Raw genomic sequence first — 15,038 nt, 5'->3', positions numbered from 1 at the left:
AAAAAGGCAGATGATTAAATACAGGCATTTCTTCTTCCCAGAGTAGGAAGAGCAATATGGCAGGCAGCTCTTTGTTTAACAACTTCCTATTCACTAAGCCATCTTCTTTTTTCAGATCATCAGAGAATTTGATGTACAAATCCAGAGAGCAAGGTAAAAATAGAAACACCAGAAGAAAAAGAAAAAGTGGGAAGAACACAAAAATGCAGTATTCACATTGCCTGGTTGACCATAAACAATAAAGCAAAATATATTCACTGCCACCTTCTTTTCATCTAGAGAGAAAAGGAAAAAATAACACAATAGCCTCTACAAATATATATCATAAGATACCCCAACTTTTCCAAATATTTTACCTCTGGAGCCAGATCACTGTGCTAAGGTGAGCAAAGTCTCTTCAGATGGGGCCAGGCAGTAGAGTGCTTCTAAAGACCATTCCCTAATGCTATTCAAAGTTTCTTATAACCTGCTTTACCACCTGCTCTAGAGTCCCCAAATTTAAAATTACTTCTATCACCTACCCCCTCTTCAAAATCTCCCTTAAAGGTATCTCTTAAGAAAGCTAGCTAAATTCAACTGAAAGTATAAATGACAAACAGGTACACATACTCTTTAACCCTTGGAAAAATGTTATTCATCGATTCAAACAAATCTCTGTGGCAGAATTTTTAATAGTTTGAGAGTTTTTCTTCTTTCTTTCTTTGTTCCTTTTGTTTTCTCTTTTTGGGATGGAGGCACTGTTATACCTACTCTCACACAGAAGAAAGAAGAGAAAGAGAAAAAAATGCCAAGTCCAAAGTTCCCATGTCCTATCTCTACTGAAGAAAAGATGTATTTGTTACTGTGAAGTCTCCTTCCACAGCTCTTGACAAATCCATTCTTCAACATTAAATCATGGGAGGTGATCTCCTACTTCCACCACCCCCATGAACAGGAAAGAGAAAGCCTGCCCTAACAAAGTGTGACCCACTATATGCTAGCTTTCAAAGTTTTTTGATAGGTGTATGTGTGGGGCATTTTGTGTTTTAAAACATCTTTGCAAATTCTTTGATTTTACTCCCATCAAAAAAACAGAGTCTGGGAATTCCCTGGCGGTCCAGTGGTTAGGACTCCACACTTCCACTGCTGGGGGCCTGGTTTTGATCCCTGGTTGGGGAACTAAGATCTCGCAAGCCACATGGCGCAGCCAAAAAAAAAAAAATTAGGTAGGGTCCAATTCTCCTCCCCACAAAGAGAATGAAGCAGAAGTGACACTGAGCAACCTCGGAAATTAGGTCATAAAAGGTGATAAAATCTCTGCCTGGCACCTTCCCAGTTCAGGCAAGTTTGCAGTCCTGAATTACCACATAAGATATCCAGCCACCCTATATCCCTGATTCTGGAGAAACCATGGAACAAGGCCTCAGAGGGTTAGAGACGTCCGAGGGGTGCCAGCTGTTTCAGTCTTCCGAGCTCTGCCACCAGACTTGTGAATGAGGAATCCTTGGAGATGACCCCAGGCTCAGCTACCATCTGCCTCTAACTACGTAAGAGACTTCGGTGAGGCAAGCCTTTTAGATGATTCCAGCCCCAGCTATCATCTGATTGCATCCTCATGAGAAACCCGTGAGAAAGAACTGCCTAGCTGAGCCCAAACATCAGAATCATGAAAGATAAAAGGAGTGTTGTTTTACATCACTCAATCTTGGCATGGTGTGTTACACAGCAAAAGACAACCAAAACAGACTTTGGTATAGGGAGTAGGTTACTTCATAACAAAAAGTTAAAATGTTAAGCTTTGGGACTGGATGGCAGGAGAAAGCAAGAAAGGCCTTGAAAGTGTTAGTGAAAGCCTGAAGGGTCTTAAGGACACTGGTAGGAAGCTGTCAACAAAGACTTAAAACAGGGATCACCAAACTACAATCTACTGGCAAAATTCAACCTGCTGCCCGTTTTTGTAAATAAAATTTTATTGGAACACAGTAACACCCATTTGCTTACATACTGTCTATGTCTATGGCTGCTTTCTCACTATGACAGCAGAGTTGAGTAGGCGTGCCAGAGATCATAAGGTCCAAAAATCCTAAAATATTTATGATTTGGCCCTTGACAGAAAAAGGTTGCTAATCCTCGGCTTAAAAGAAAGTGAGGAGGGACTTCCCTGGTGGCACAGTGGTTAAAAATTTGCCTGCCAATGCAGGGGACACGGGTTCGAGCCCTGGTCCAGGAAGATCCCATATGCCGCAGAGCAACTAAGCCTGTGCGCCACAACTACTAAGCCTGCACTCTAGAGCCCACGAGCCACAACTACTGAGCCCATGCGCATAGAGCCCATGCTCTGCAACAAGAGAAGCCATGGCAATAAGCCCGCGCACTGCAACGAAGAGTAGCCCTTGCTCGCCGCAACTAGAGAAAGCCCGCTCGCAGCAGCAAAGACCCAAGGCAGCCAAACATAAATAAATAAATAAATTTAATAATCATTAAAAAAAATTTTTAAAAAAAGGAAAGTGAAGAAAGCCTTATTGGAAGCTATAGAAAAGGAGAATCTTATTAGATAATGGTGGAAGGTTTAGCAAAGCTGTCACCTGCAGTAATGTGAAAAATAGAAAATATAACTAATGAACTGATGGATCTGGGTAGAGATTTCCAGGCAGAATGTCAAAAGTATCAACTGCTTTTTTTTTTTAAGCTGTGTGCCACAAAGTACAGGTAGAGAGAGATAAGAAAAGAAAGAATTATATAATTTTCAAGCAGAATATAGAGGACAAACAAAGGAGTCAGGACTTGCTAGGTCCAAAAATAAATGTTTCTTATTCCCAGGCTCCCCATATAGCAAACGTTTCTCAAATTAAGAAATGCCCTCTGGGCAAAGGTCAAATCCAAGGCAGTGTCAGGGAAACATGGCCTAAAGATTAAATTTTTGTTTAGGTCAAGGGTTGGCAAACTTTTCCCATAAAGGGCCAGATAAATATTTTAGGCTTTGAGGGCCATACACAGTCTCTGTTGAACATTCTTCTTTTATTTTTTAACAGCCCTTTAAAAATGTAAAAACAGGGGCTTCCCTGGTGGCGCAGTGATTGGGAATCTGCCTGCCAATGCTGGGGACACGGGTTCAAGCCCTGGTCCAGGAAGATCCCACATGCCGCGGAGCAACTAAGCCTGTGTGCCACAACTGCTGAGCCTGCGCTCTGGAGCCCACAAGCTGCAACTACTGAAGCCCTTGAGCCTGGAGCCTGTGCTCCGCTACAAGTGAAGCCACTGCAGGGAGAAGCCTGTGCGCTGCAGTGAAGAGTGGCCCCCGCTCGCCGCAACTGGAGAAAGCCCGCGCACAGCAGCGAAGACCCCATGCAGCCAAAAATAAATAAATAAAATAAATAAAAATTTAAAAAAAATAAAAAATAAAAATTTAAAAGCAGAGAATTCCCTGGTTGTCCAGTGGCTAGGGCTCTGCGCTTCCACTGCAGGGGGCATGGGTTCGATCCCTGGTCAGGGAACCAGATCCCGCGAGATGCGCGGCGTGGCTCAAAAAAAACAAAAAAAACAAAGTAAAAACAAATCTTAGATCACTGGCCATAGTCTGCCTACCCCTAGTTAGGACTCCAAAAAGATTTTAAGGTGGAGTCTCACAGATGCTTTCAAACACTAGGCCTTCTAAGAATATTAAAGGTGTTGTCCCACAAAAGGCTTAAAGGAAGCTGACAGGGTTCAAGACATGCTACCCCAAAATATGGCACCATAGCATATTGAATATTTTAAGCTGAAGAATCTTGAGAAAAGATCAGAAAGAGGAAGGTCACTCTGTGGGGGTCCCCCCCACCTTCTCCCCTGGAAGAAGTCATAAAACCCTCATGTAAGAGGTACCCTCCCTATACCTGGAAGAAGGGAGCATCTGTATCTCCAAAGACAAAGGGACAAGGAAAGGAATCCTAACAAACAGGCCTTGCTAAATTTCCCCCAGTTTACTACACTTACTTCATACTCTTTGATCTATCATTTCTCCACACTGTCCACTCTTCACTAAACCTAGCATAAAAGTACTCAGGTTCAAACATTTCTTTGAGTCTTCATTTACATCTCCCATTTCACATAAAATTTACATCAGATAAATTTGTATACTTTTCTCCTCTTAATCAGTCTTTTCAAACCCAGCCAGGGACCCTAAGAGGGTCAAGGAAAACTTTTTTCTCCTCTACAAAGCCTAAGGGAGAAAAGAGGTTATATCAATGTGTAAATGTGGCTTTTGTCTAATATAGAGTGAACCCTTCAGTAAGAGTCACAGAGAATTTTACGTTCAGAAACATTGTCATCTTGGACTAAAAAGGACAGAGACAGTACAAAATGAAAAAAGGCTTTTGGGACCCCCACCCCACCCTGCCCAAAGCTCTGTGGGCAGGAAACAGGCTGGGAAAATTACTTACCTGCAAACAGAGAATACATTTTATGGAAAAGGAATTATAATTCAAAGGGCAAAACCAAGAGCCGTAGAGGATGGTTCCTAGGCAGTAGGGGCTGAACCCTAATCACACAACTAGCAATATGTTGGCTGGATTTCAGAACTGGTATGCACCGGGTGACTACTGTGTTCCTTCCATTTTTTCTTTATTTTTGAACAGGGGTGTCTACAGTTGTTATCTTAGGCCCATCCATTACTGCATATTGGGTGGGCTGGGTATGGAGAAAGATAAGGTGATTCTTTAGTCCACAGGTCTTCAGAGTGAAGGCAAGGGTACTCAAGGAGCTATACCCAAGGAACTAACATATCCAAATAGCCTTATCTGCACCTGGATCTGATTTAGATTACAAGATCCTGGATCTCTAGCCTGAGCCTGATGCTGTACTAGATAAAAGTTTGGAGGCTTTGAGAAGGACTGCTTGTGTTTTGCATGTGGAGGAAGATAAATACTGTAATTTGTAGCCAGAGAGAAGACTAAAGTGGCTTTTTTTTTTTTAAAGAATCAGATTTATATTTTATTTATTTATTTATTATTTTGTGTGTGTGTGTGTGTGTGTGTGTGCTACACGGGCCTCTCACTGTTGTGGCCTCTCCCGTTGCAGAGCACAGGCTCCAGACGCGCAGGCTCAGCGGCCATGGCTCACGGGCCCAGTCGCTCTGTGGCATGTGGGGTCTTCCCGGACCGGGGCACGAACCCGTGTCCCCTGCATCGGCAGGCGGACTCTCAACTACTGCACCACCAGGGAAGCCCTAAAGTGGCTTTGAAATAAGTCTGCATATTCTTGACACTCCTCCCAGCAAGAGGTGGAGTCTAATTCCCTTCCCTTTGAATATGGATTGGGCTTAGTGACTTGCTTCTTTTTCTTGTTTTTCTTATAAATTTATTTATTTTATTTATTTATTTTTGGCTGTGTTGGGTCTTCCGCTGCTGCGCGCGGGCTTTCTCTAGTTGCAGCGAGCGGGGGCTACTCTTCGTTGCAGTGCGCGGGCTTCTCATTGCGGTGGCTTCTCACTGCGGAGCACGGGCTCTAGGTGCGCGGGATTCAGTAGCTGCGGCGCGCGGGCTTCAGTAGCTGTGGCGCGCGGGCTCAGTAGTTGTGGCTCACGGGCTCTAAAGCACAGGATCAGTAGTTGTGGCGCATGGGCTTAGTTGCTCGGTGGCATGTGGGATCTTCCCGGACCAGGGATCAAACCCGTGTCCCCTGCATTGGCAGGAGGATTCTCAACCACTGCGCCACCAGGGAAGCCCCAGTGACTTGCTTCTAATGAATAAAATGCAGTGGATATTGACACTGATTCTGAATTTAGGTCATAAAAGACAATATAGTTCCCTTCTGGCTCTCTTACTCGGAACAAGTACTTTTAGAGCCCTAAGCCTCCAGGTAAGAAGTCTGGCTACCATGAAGCCCCTATGTTGGAAAGACTACACAGAAATAGGGAGAGATATCTAGGATCCCCAACTAGTCCAGCTTCTACCTATTTGGATTTCCCTGCTCAAGTGCCATGCTTGTGAGTCTGGTAGGAAGCCTCCGAAATAACCCCAGGCCCATCTAACTACCAGTACATAAGAGGACTCACGCAAGAATCACTTAGCTGAGCCCAGTCAACACCCAGAACCATAAGAGTTTTATGCCAAATTTGGAGTGGTTTTGTTCCTTAGTAATAGATAACTGCAACAACATGCCTGGAGACCCGAGCCTGAAATGTTAGAGGGTGAAACTTAGCCTGCCTTTCTATATTACCAAACAAATAACATAAAACAGCATCTTTATGCTGCCCCCAACTCCTCCTTCTTCCCACAGTAGAAATATTTGATTTGACCACGGTAAAAAATATTTTCATGGCTGATTTAAATGTATACAATTACAATGTGACAAGTATTATGTTTCAAACTGTATGTAAGTCTAACTTTAAACGTTACTTGAAAGCACCTACATTTACACACACACACACACACACACACACACAATGGTTTGCTGCTTCCTAGCATATTATTTCACTTATTTTACAAATGTTTTTTAATAATTAAGTAATTTGAGACTGGTAGTCATACTACCTCCTCTGCAACATAACACTAATGTGTAGTGTCTTAAAAAGTGGTTATACCTGCAGCAGAACTAGAATAATCGTCACTAATATATAATAACCACAATGTCTAAGGTCTCTTCATTGTTAAATGCCATGATCTAAGTTCAGAGAAAATAAATCTTTTGCATTTGAAGATATACAATTCAATATGTTTTAGATCACTGGAGGGAATTTAACGTTCTAGCTCTTAAAAGAAACTATGGAATATGATGTTCACAGATTATAAACATGGTTAAGCTCAACTTCTGTAGTGAAACTAAAACAGCTGAGCCAAGAACTAATTGGACCTAGCAGAATGGCAGAAGGGACTCTGGAATAGGAAGAGTAAAGAGGCCTGAGGTTAAGATAACTTACTCTGAAAATGTAACTACTTTCTCCATTGTATAAACACTTTCAACTAGACATTTTAAGGAAAAAAGCCTTAATCCTCTATGAAAACAAATAACTAAAACATCCTAAATTATTTAGCAGCAGTTTAATTCCCCTTTTTTCCCTCTTTCCCAGACTGTCACAGGTTTGATTTTTTTTTTTTTTTTTTAGCAAGCAAGCATTGAGAAGAAAAAATCAAATATAATCACTTTGAGAAGAAATTTTAGAGAATAAAATATATGTTCTGCTTCAGATACGATTCTTTGAACACTGAGTAATACATATACCCCCAAGTACATACATACCCAGCGTATACATTACATATACCCAAGTTCGGGTAACTAAAAGGAAAGAGAAGGTCAGTGTGCAAAAGTCTATTTAACCCATAATATGGTTGATTTTAAATATCAGTCTGGGTTCTGGGTCCTGATAGCAGAAGGTCACCTAATACAAAGGGAGAAGAAAGATTCTCCCTTGCTCACAGGGCAGAAGTTTAGGCTCTGTACAAATTGTGGAATAAGTAAAGGTCATTCCTCCACAGAGAGTCCACAACTACCTAATTCTTCCTTTCTCATTCAAAAGTCCCTCAGTAAAACTGACTTCAGGTGTCAGAAAAACACTAAACTCATTCAACTAAGTCATACTGAAGAACGAATTTTTGAGAGCCCCTAACCTTTCCATGAGATAAAAGACTGTAAACAGTATAATGCAATATAACGGGAAAAATTCTGGTTTCCCCAAAAAATTTCCTTTAAGCTCTACATCAAAGAGATGGGGCCATTATATTTACCACTGGATCCCTCAACACCTAGTACAGGGATAAGCACATTAGTAAGCACTCGAAACTGTGCATAAATGAATAGTTTGCTTTTATTCCCCATACAAGAAATATGCATTCTGGTTCCATTCTATCAGTAATGAGCTATATAACCTTTGGTAAGGTCCTGGATCTCTCAAGCTTTAGTTTCCATCACACAACATAAAATGAGGTGAGGTGCGGACTGGGGATGAGGATTAGATAATAAGTCTCATGAGGCCAGTGACTGTCTTATTCACCTCTGTATCTGTGTCTAACGAAGTGGCTAGGGCACATTCAAATATCTACTGGACAAAGTTTCTTCCAGCTCTAGGACTTCCCTGGTGGGCCAGTGGTTAAGAATCCGCCTTCCAATGCAGGGGACGCGGGTTCGATCCCTGGTCAGGGAACTAGGATCCCACATGCCGCAGGGAAACCAAGGCCATGCGCTGCAACTACTGAGCCTGCGGGCTCTAGAGCCCACGCGCCACAACTAGAGAGAAGCTCACATGCCACAACTAAGACCTGATACAGCCAAACAAATAAATAAATATTTTTTAAAAAAGGTTCTTCCAAAAAAAAAAAAAAAAAAAAAAAAAAGGTTCTTCCAGCCCTGACCCTATAATTCTTCATCGTTTTTAACTTAGCTTTTTTAGCATACAGTATTATAGTCCACTAAGCAGGAGATTTAAGACTCCTCCTCTACACTTAGATCAGTTCCAGGAAAGGCCTTTTAAAACAAAACACTTCTAAAATCTTCTCCACCTCTCCACACAGGTGCTTTGTGTGACTGATATTATTTATCCACTGGATGCAGATTTTAGAAAGGTAAGATTTGGACAAAGACAGGATGCCAGAAACAATACAATTTTCCAGATTCTTCTGAATTGGTTTTCTTCCAGTTTGATTTCATTATCCTACTTAAAACACTCTTAGAAGTACCTGGAATAATCAGGTTAATCCATTTGCAAGCCAAAAATGTATTCCAAAGTCAAATATTATTATCTATTCCATATGCCCATCCTTTAGCATAAATGACTGAGAGCTATATCCATTTATTTAAGTTCATGTTTTTCACAGCATGCAACCAACACTACCAGCTACTCATTATTTAGAGTCCTTTCTGTAGCACTATTATAAAAGGTTACATTTAAGAGGACCTTCGGGAATTCCCTGGAGGTCCAGTGGTTAGGACTCCCAGCTTTCACTGCCGAGGGCCCAGGTCCAATCCCTGGTCGAGGAAGTAAGATCCCACAAGCCGAGTGGCGTGGCAAAAAAATTAAAACTTTAAAAATAAAGGATCTTGTGCCTTTGGAACACTATCACTCCAAATTAGGTGTAGCCTTCAAAAAGTCGGCACATCTCTGCTATCAGGTAGTAATGAGCAAAATAAATTCAAGAACTTCAGCTAGAACAAATTATTATGATTGACATATTCCCCAATTATTAAAGTCTAATAACAAGTTTTGAAATATTAATCTATATCCTCAGTAGCAATGTACAGTCTGTACCCTGAGCACTTACATTATGTCCATTCAATCACCCACTAGGTACCAGACACTGTTCTAGCCCAGGGGTCAGCAATCTTTTTCTGTAAAGGGCCAGACAGCAAATATTTTAGGCTTTACAGGCCTTACACTCTCTGTCGCAACACTCAACTCCACTGTTGTAGTGTGAAAGCAGCCACAGACAATACAATAATGAATGTGCATGGCTATGTTCTAATTAAACTTTACTTACAAAAACAGGCAGCAGGCCATTTTTAGCTTGCCAGCCCCTGTTCTATGCCTATGGGGAGACAGCAGTGAAACAAATTTTTTTAAGTGAAGTTAAAATTTTTAATTAATTAATTAATTAAAATACACCTGCACACACACAGCCTGTCAGATGCTAATAAGTGCTATGGAGAAAAGTAAAGCAGGATCAAGGCGGTAAGGATACTCAGGACTTCACTGATAAGATGACATCTGAGCCCAACACCTAAAGAAAGAGGAAAAGCCATGCTACCTCCATAGAAAAAGCATTTCAGGCAGAGGTAATGGCAAGTATAAAGGCTCTGAAGAAGAAACAACCTGGCATCTTAAAAAAAACAGCAAGGATGTCACTGTGGCTACAGGGACGTGAGCAGAGGAAAGAGTCATAGGAAATTAGGCCAGAGAGGTAAACTGACGCCAGGTTCTTTACAATCTTTTAAGGCCACTGTCAGAACTTTGTTTTTTACTCTGAGATGGAAAGCCCCTGGAAGGCTTTGAGCAAAGGAGTGACGACCTGACTTGACTTACTTTTTAGGGGATTGTTCTGGATGTCTGCTGAGAATAGACTGTACAGAGATAAGGGCAGAAGTAGAGAAATCAGTCAGAAGGCTAATGCAATAATCCAGGAAAGAGAGAACAGCAGTTTGAATCTTGGTGGTAGCAGTAGAAACGGTGATCAGCTTCAGCATGTATCCTAAAGGTAAAACTAGATTAGATGTGAAATGTTACAGATAGAAAAGCATCAACTAGGTTTAAGGCTCGAGTAACCAGGAGAGTCTCTATTTCCTGTTATGGGGACGACTGTGGGAAAAATCTTGGGGGAAGCGTATTAAGTTCGAGATGCGTAACAGACACCACATAGAGATGTTAGGTGGGCAATGAGATATACAAATTTGGAGTTAATATACTTTTACATTATGATTATTCCCAGTACGTTTGATCTCTCCAACTGGGTTATAAAATCCTTAAGAATAAAACCCCTGGACTTCCCTGGTGGCGCAGTGGTTAAGAATCTGCCTGCCAATTCAGCGGACACAGGTTCAATCCTTGGTCCAGGAGGATCCCACATGCTGCAGAGCAACTAAGCCCGTGAGCCACAACTACTGAGCCTGCGCTCTAGAGCCCACGAGCCACAACTACTGAGCCTGCGCTCTAGAGCCCACAAGCCACAACTACTGAAGCCTGTGCACCTAGAGCCCGCGCTCCGCAACAAGAGAAGACACTGCAATGAGAAGCCCGTGCACCGCAACGAAGAGTAGCCCCGCTCGCCGCAACTAGTGAAAGCCTGAGTGCAGCAACAAGGACCCGATGCAGCCATAAATAAATAAACAAACAAATAAATAAATTTTTTTAAAAAGTGAAACCTCGTTTTCACTTTACTCACAGGTATTATCCCCAAGACTATTTACTTACTTTATACACAGTTTTCATAAGATTAGATTTCTAGTTTCTGAATTCATAAATGATAGAAGCAGCAAATTTAAAATGGTGGTGCCAGGGGGTGGAAGACAGTAGCTAAAACTGACAGCTGACAAAGGAATACATAGAAATTATAAAATGCTGACAAAAACTAGAAATATCCAGCATTCCAAGATTACAGTCGTCCCTCAGTATCCACTCAGGGGATTGGTTCCAGGACCCCTGCAGATACCAAAATCCTCGGATACTCAAGTCCCTTACATAAATCATCACAGTATTTGCATATAACCTATGCACATCCTCCTGGATACTTTAAATCATCTCTATTTTTAATATCTAATACAATGAAAATTCTATGTAAATTAATTGTAAACAGAGTGTAAATGCTATGTAAACAGTTGCCAGCCCGTGGCAAATTCAAGTTATGCTTTTGGGAACTTTCTGGAATTTTTTTTTTTAATATTTTCAACCTACAGTTGGTTGAATCCATCCATGCAGAACCCACAGATACGGAAGGCCGCGTACATTTACTCTAAGAACAAACAGCTGTACATATATGTCATTAGGTCAGCAATTCCTGAAAGTGTTTGTTATAGCATAAAATACTTCTAATTATCTTTAGCGACATTTAATATTATTAACGTTTTAAATGACATATTTTTAAAATATTGCTAATAAAAATGGAAGAAATGGTATTTAAAAGAGTAAACATAATTTATTTGAAAATTTTATGTATGTGTTATTCTCACAGGATTTGTTAGGGAGCAGATAAAATTATACACATGGAAGTCATTTAATAAACATTACTTGGGACTCGCCCTGTGCTAGAAATGGTAGATGTAAGAAAAAGCAAGCCATTGTTCAAGCTCAAGTCTCTTCTTGAGAGATTAAAAACATAAACAACTAGTTATAATACAGTGTGATCAGTGGAATGAAAACAGACTTGGGATTAAGACATCTGGGTTTGAATTTTGCCACCATTCTTGGCTTACAGTTTGAGCTGCCAACTATGTATGCTTAGCTTGCCGACCATTCAAAAACAGGCAGCAGGCCAGGCCTATGAGCAGCAGTTTGCCAACCCCTGTTGTACAGGAATATTGGGGATAAAGACAGTGATCCCCAGAATAAGCCCTGTTCTGTGCCCTGTTCCCCTGGCTAAGATAAGGTTTGGAAGCTGCAGAGGCAAACATGTAACTGGACATGTAACTTTCCTCCCTATTCTCTTTGCCTGGCTAATTGCCACTCATCTTTCAGGTCTCTGATCAGATGTCACTAACTCAAGAACCTGCACTCTTCCCCTCCTTACCCCCATCTGAGACTGATCCCGTGCTTTTTCTACAGGCTTCCAAAATGCCCTCACTACTTCTATCAGAGCCTTCACATTAAACTGTAATCTCTGTTTAACTGTCTTTCCTGCTAGACTGTAAATCCAGGTAGGGAGGAACCTGTCTACTTGTTCCACATGATCTCCCAAGCATCTAACTCAGTGCCTGGCACGTAGTAGATGCTAGGAAATTTCCACTGAAATGAGTGAATCCAGCAATAGTTGAGTCTCCCATCCAGCAACAGCTCTTTCAGGAACCTCTCAGGACACAGATCCTTGGGCACTGACAGGATCTGTTCTCTCCTTCCAAACAGTACTTTCCTCTCCCCTCCCAGGACACAGGTCAAACTCCTTCCCTCTTCTAACTCCTCTGTTTCCTTGGCCCGATTGAAGGAACTGAAAGCTAATTCTGCCTGAAACCTCTTCCCTCCCTTCCCTTTCCAATGCTAAAGCTACACCTCCCCACTTCCTTACTGTAACCGTGCTGTCATTTCCCCAGCAAGCTAGTAACAGTGTCATTTACCAGTTTTCAGGATATGTAGGATATTTAAGAATAGGGTACTAAAAACATCCAAATATTCTACTTTTCAGAAAGAAAGGGGAGAAAATAGAAGCAGGGAAGGTAAACAACAGGAAATAGAACAGGGAATTCTAGTTTTTGAAGAGATGGATTAACAGCTTTTTACTGCAGATCACTTTGGCCCCAGGAGTAGAAAGCAAGTAACAGAGCTCCAGCTCTGCATTCCGCCAGCCTCTACACCAGCACCAGTAGTCAAGGAACCCTTTTACCCTGCAGCTTCTTCCCATATCTCTATCCTGCATCTACTTATACTACAATTTGCCTTGAAACATCAAGACTAATCTCACTATGATCTCTAACCCTACTTATATCACTCACTACAAGAATCCCAGGACTCTGTGGAGTCATTCCAAATCCTCCAACTCCCATCCCCATATGGCTAAGTACATCATCTTTCATGAACCAGCCCCCTCTCCCACTCGTCCCTCAATTCCTGAAATCCCTCCATCACATCCTCTGGAACTCATCAGCAAAATCCCCTATATCTTCAACCTCTTGTCTGAATGGTCCCTTCACCTTTTTGCTCTAATTGAAATCCAACTGCTGAGGCCACTGCTCTCTCTACAGTCCTATCTGTGGTTGTTTTCTCTCCCACACCCGTTATACTACTGGGCCTGGGGGTAGAAGAAGGAGATACTCACCTTGTACCTTCTTTCTGCTTCCAAGTTATTCCCCTTTCTTCCTTCCTAAAAAAAGCCCCTGTCAGACCATACCTCCACCTCCCCACCCCTCTGCTACATTTATCTGGATAAGCTGGGTCACTTCTTCTCAAGCCTCAAAGCTTTTGGTTCCTACCTCACTGGTCTGTCATAATTCCAGGTGATTTCAAACGTTCACCTAGATGACTCTTGTGATACTCTGACCTCTCAGTTCCTTGACCTCCTCACATGCGATGATCTTGTCCTCTACCCTACTTTAGCCACTCGCTCCCTTAGTTAATATCCTAGAACTTGTCAATATGATAACTACAGTCCTTCCATGATCTCCACTTCATCTGCATCCCGCTCTCCAATCACCACTTCCCATCTTTGCAGACTGCTCCTTCTAGCACCCCAACTCCAAGAACACTTTGACTTCAACAGAACTTACAAGCAATTGATCCCACCCCCTCTCCTGTCATTTCCTACCTTAGCTTAGAGCTCAAGGTCCATCATTACAATCACTCCCTTTCCTGCATCACAGACTTTTGCACCCTCCCACACTTTATCATACTTGCCTGGCAAAACACCTACCCTTGCTAAATATAATTCCCTGTCAAACAACTAAACCCTTTATGACATTCAAGAGACAAGTGGCGTCATATCTGACTTTTGAACTCACAAGAGCTTTCTTTTTCCTCTTCCAGGGACGGTATCTAGAGGCATTCAGAGTGGTCCGGCATTTGACATACCGTTGTAGACTATCCTACAATACAGCCTCTAACAAAACTAGGCTGCCCCAAACCCCTGGAAATAGAATTGTTTACTTTCAAACCAAGAAGGTTGGGAAAGCACCAAAATCCACATGTGGCGTGTACCCAGGCCGACTTCTAGGAGTTTGTGCTGTGAGACCTAAAGTTCTTATGAGGTTGTCTAAAATGAAAAAACATGCCAGCAGGGCCTACTGTGGTTCCATGTGTATTAAATGTGTCCATGGCAGGATCAAGCGTATTTTTCTTACTGAGGAGCAGAAAATCGTTCTGAAAGTGTTAAAGGCAGAAACACAGAGTCAGAAAACTAAATTTTTAAAATGAAGCTTCTTTGAGTAATAATTTTAAAAAATCAAAAGCCAAAAGAGAGTGAGAGAGAGACAATTGAAAATTTGAAAACTGATAGGATATTTGATATTAAGGAATTATAAATTTTTTGGTGTGGTAATGGTATTTTTTTTGCAGGTGTCCGTATTTTTTAGAGATACAATATGAAATATTTATGCATAAAATATGATGTCTGGGACTGCTTCAAAATAATAAGGAAGGATGGAAGTGGGTAAGACAACAGATAAAACAAGATTGGGGGACTTCCCTGGCGGTCCAGTGGTTAAGACTTCCCCTTCCGATGCAGGGGGTGAGGGTTCGATCCCTGGTCGGGGAGCTAAGATCCCACATACCTCGCAGCTAAAAAACTAAAACATAAAAAAAAAAAACCAAAGCAGTACTGTAACAAATTCAATAAAGACTAAAATATAAAAACAAAAAAGATTGGCCATGAGTTAATATGTGTTGCAGCTGTGTGATGAGTACATGAGGGCTCTATTTCTTTTGTATGTTTAAATTTTTCCCTAATAACATGGTAAAA

The 15,038-nt window shown here is 41.6% G+C and overlaps 1 pseudogene; it reads left to right on the top strand.

The window, feature by feature from the left end:
• Positions 1 to 14,035: 14,035 nt before the first annotated feature.
• On the top strand, positions 14,036 to 14,494 carry LOC103082927 (60S ribosomal protein L34 pseudogene; annotated as a pseudogene).
• The last annotated feature ends 544 nt before the right edge of the window (positions 14,495 to 15,038 follow it).

The sequence above is a fragment of the Lipotes vexillifer genome, unplaced genomic scaffold (genome assembly GCF_000442215.2).
Source record: "Lipotes vexillifer unplaced genomic scaffold, Lipotes_vexillifer_v1.1 scaffold422, whole genome shotgun sequence".
Classification (NCBI taxonomy): domain Eukaryota; kingdom Metazoa; phylum Chordata; class Mammalia; order Artiodactyla; family Lipotidae; genus Lipotes; species Lipotes vexillifer.
The sequence above is the reverse complement of the archived record's forward strand: the minus strand, read 5'-3'. Positions and strand labels throughout refer to the sequence as shown.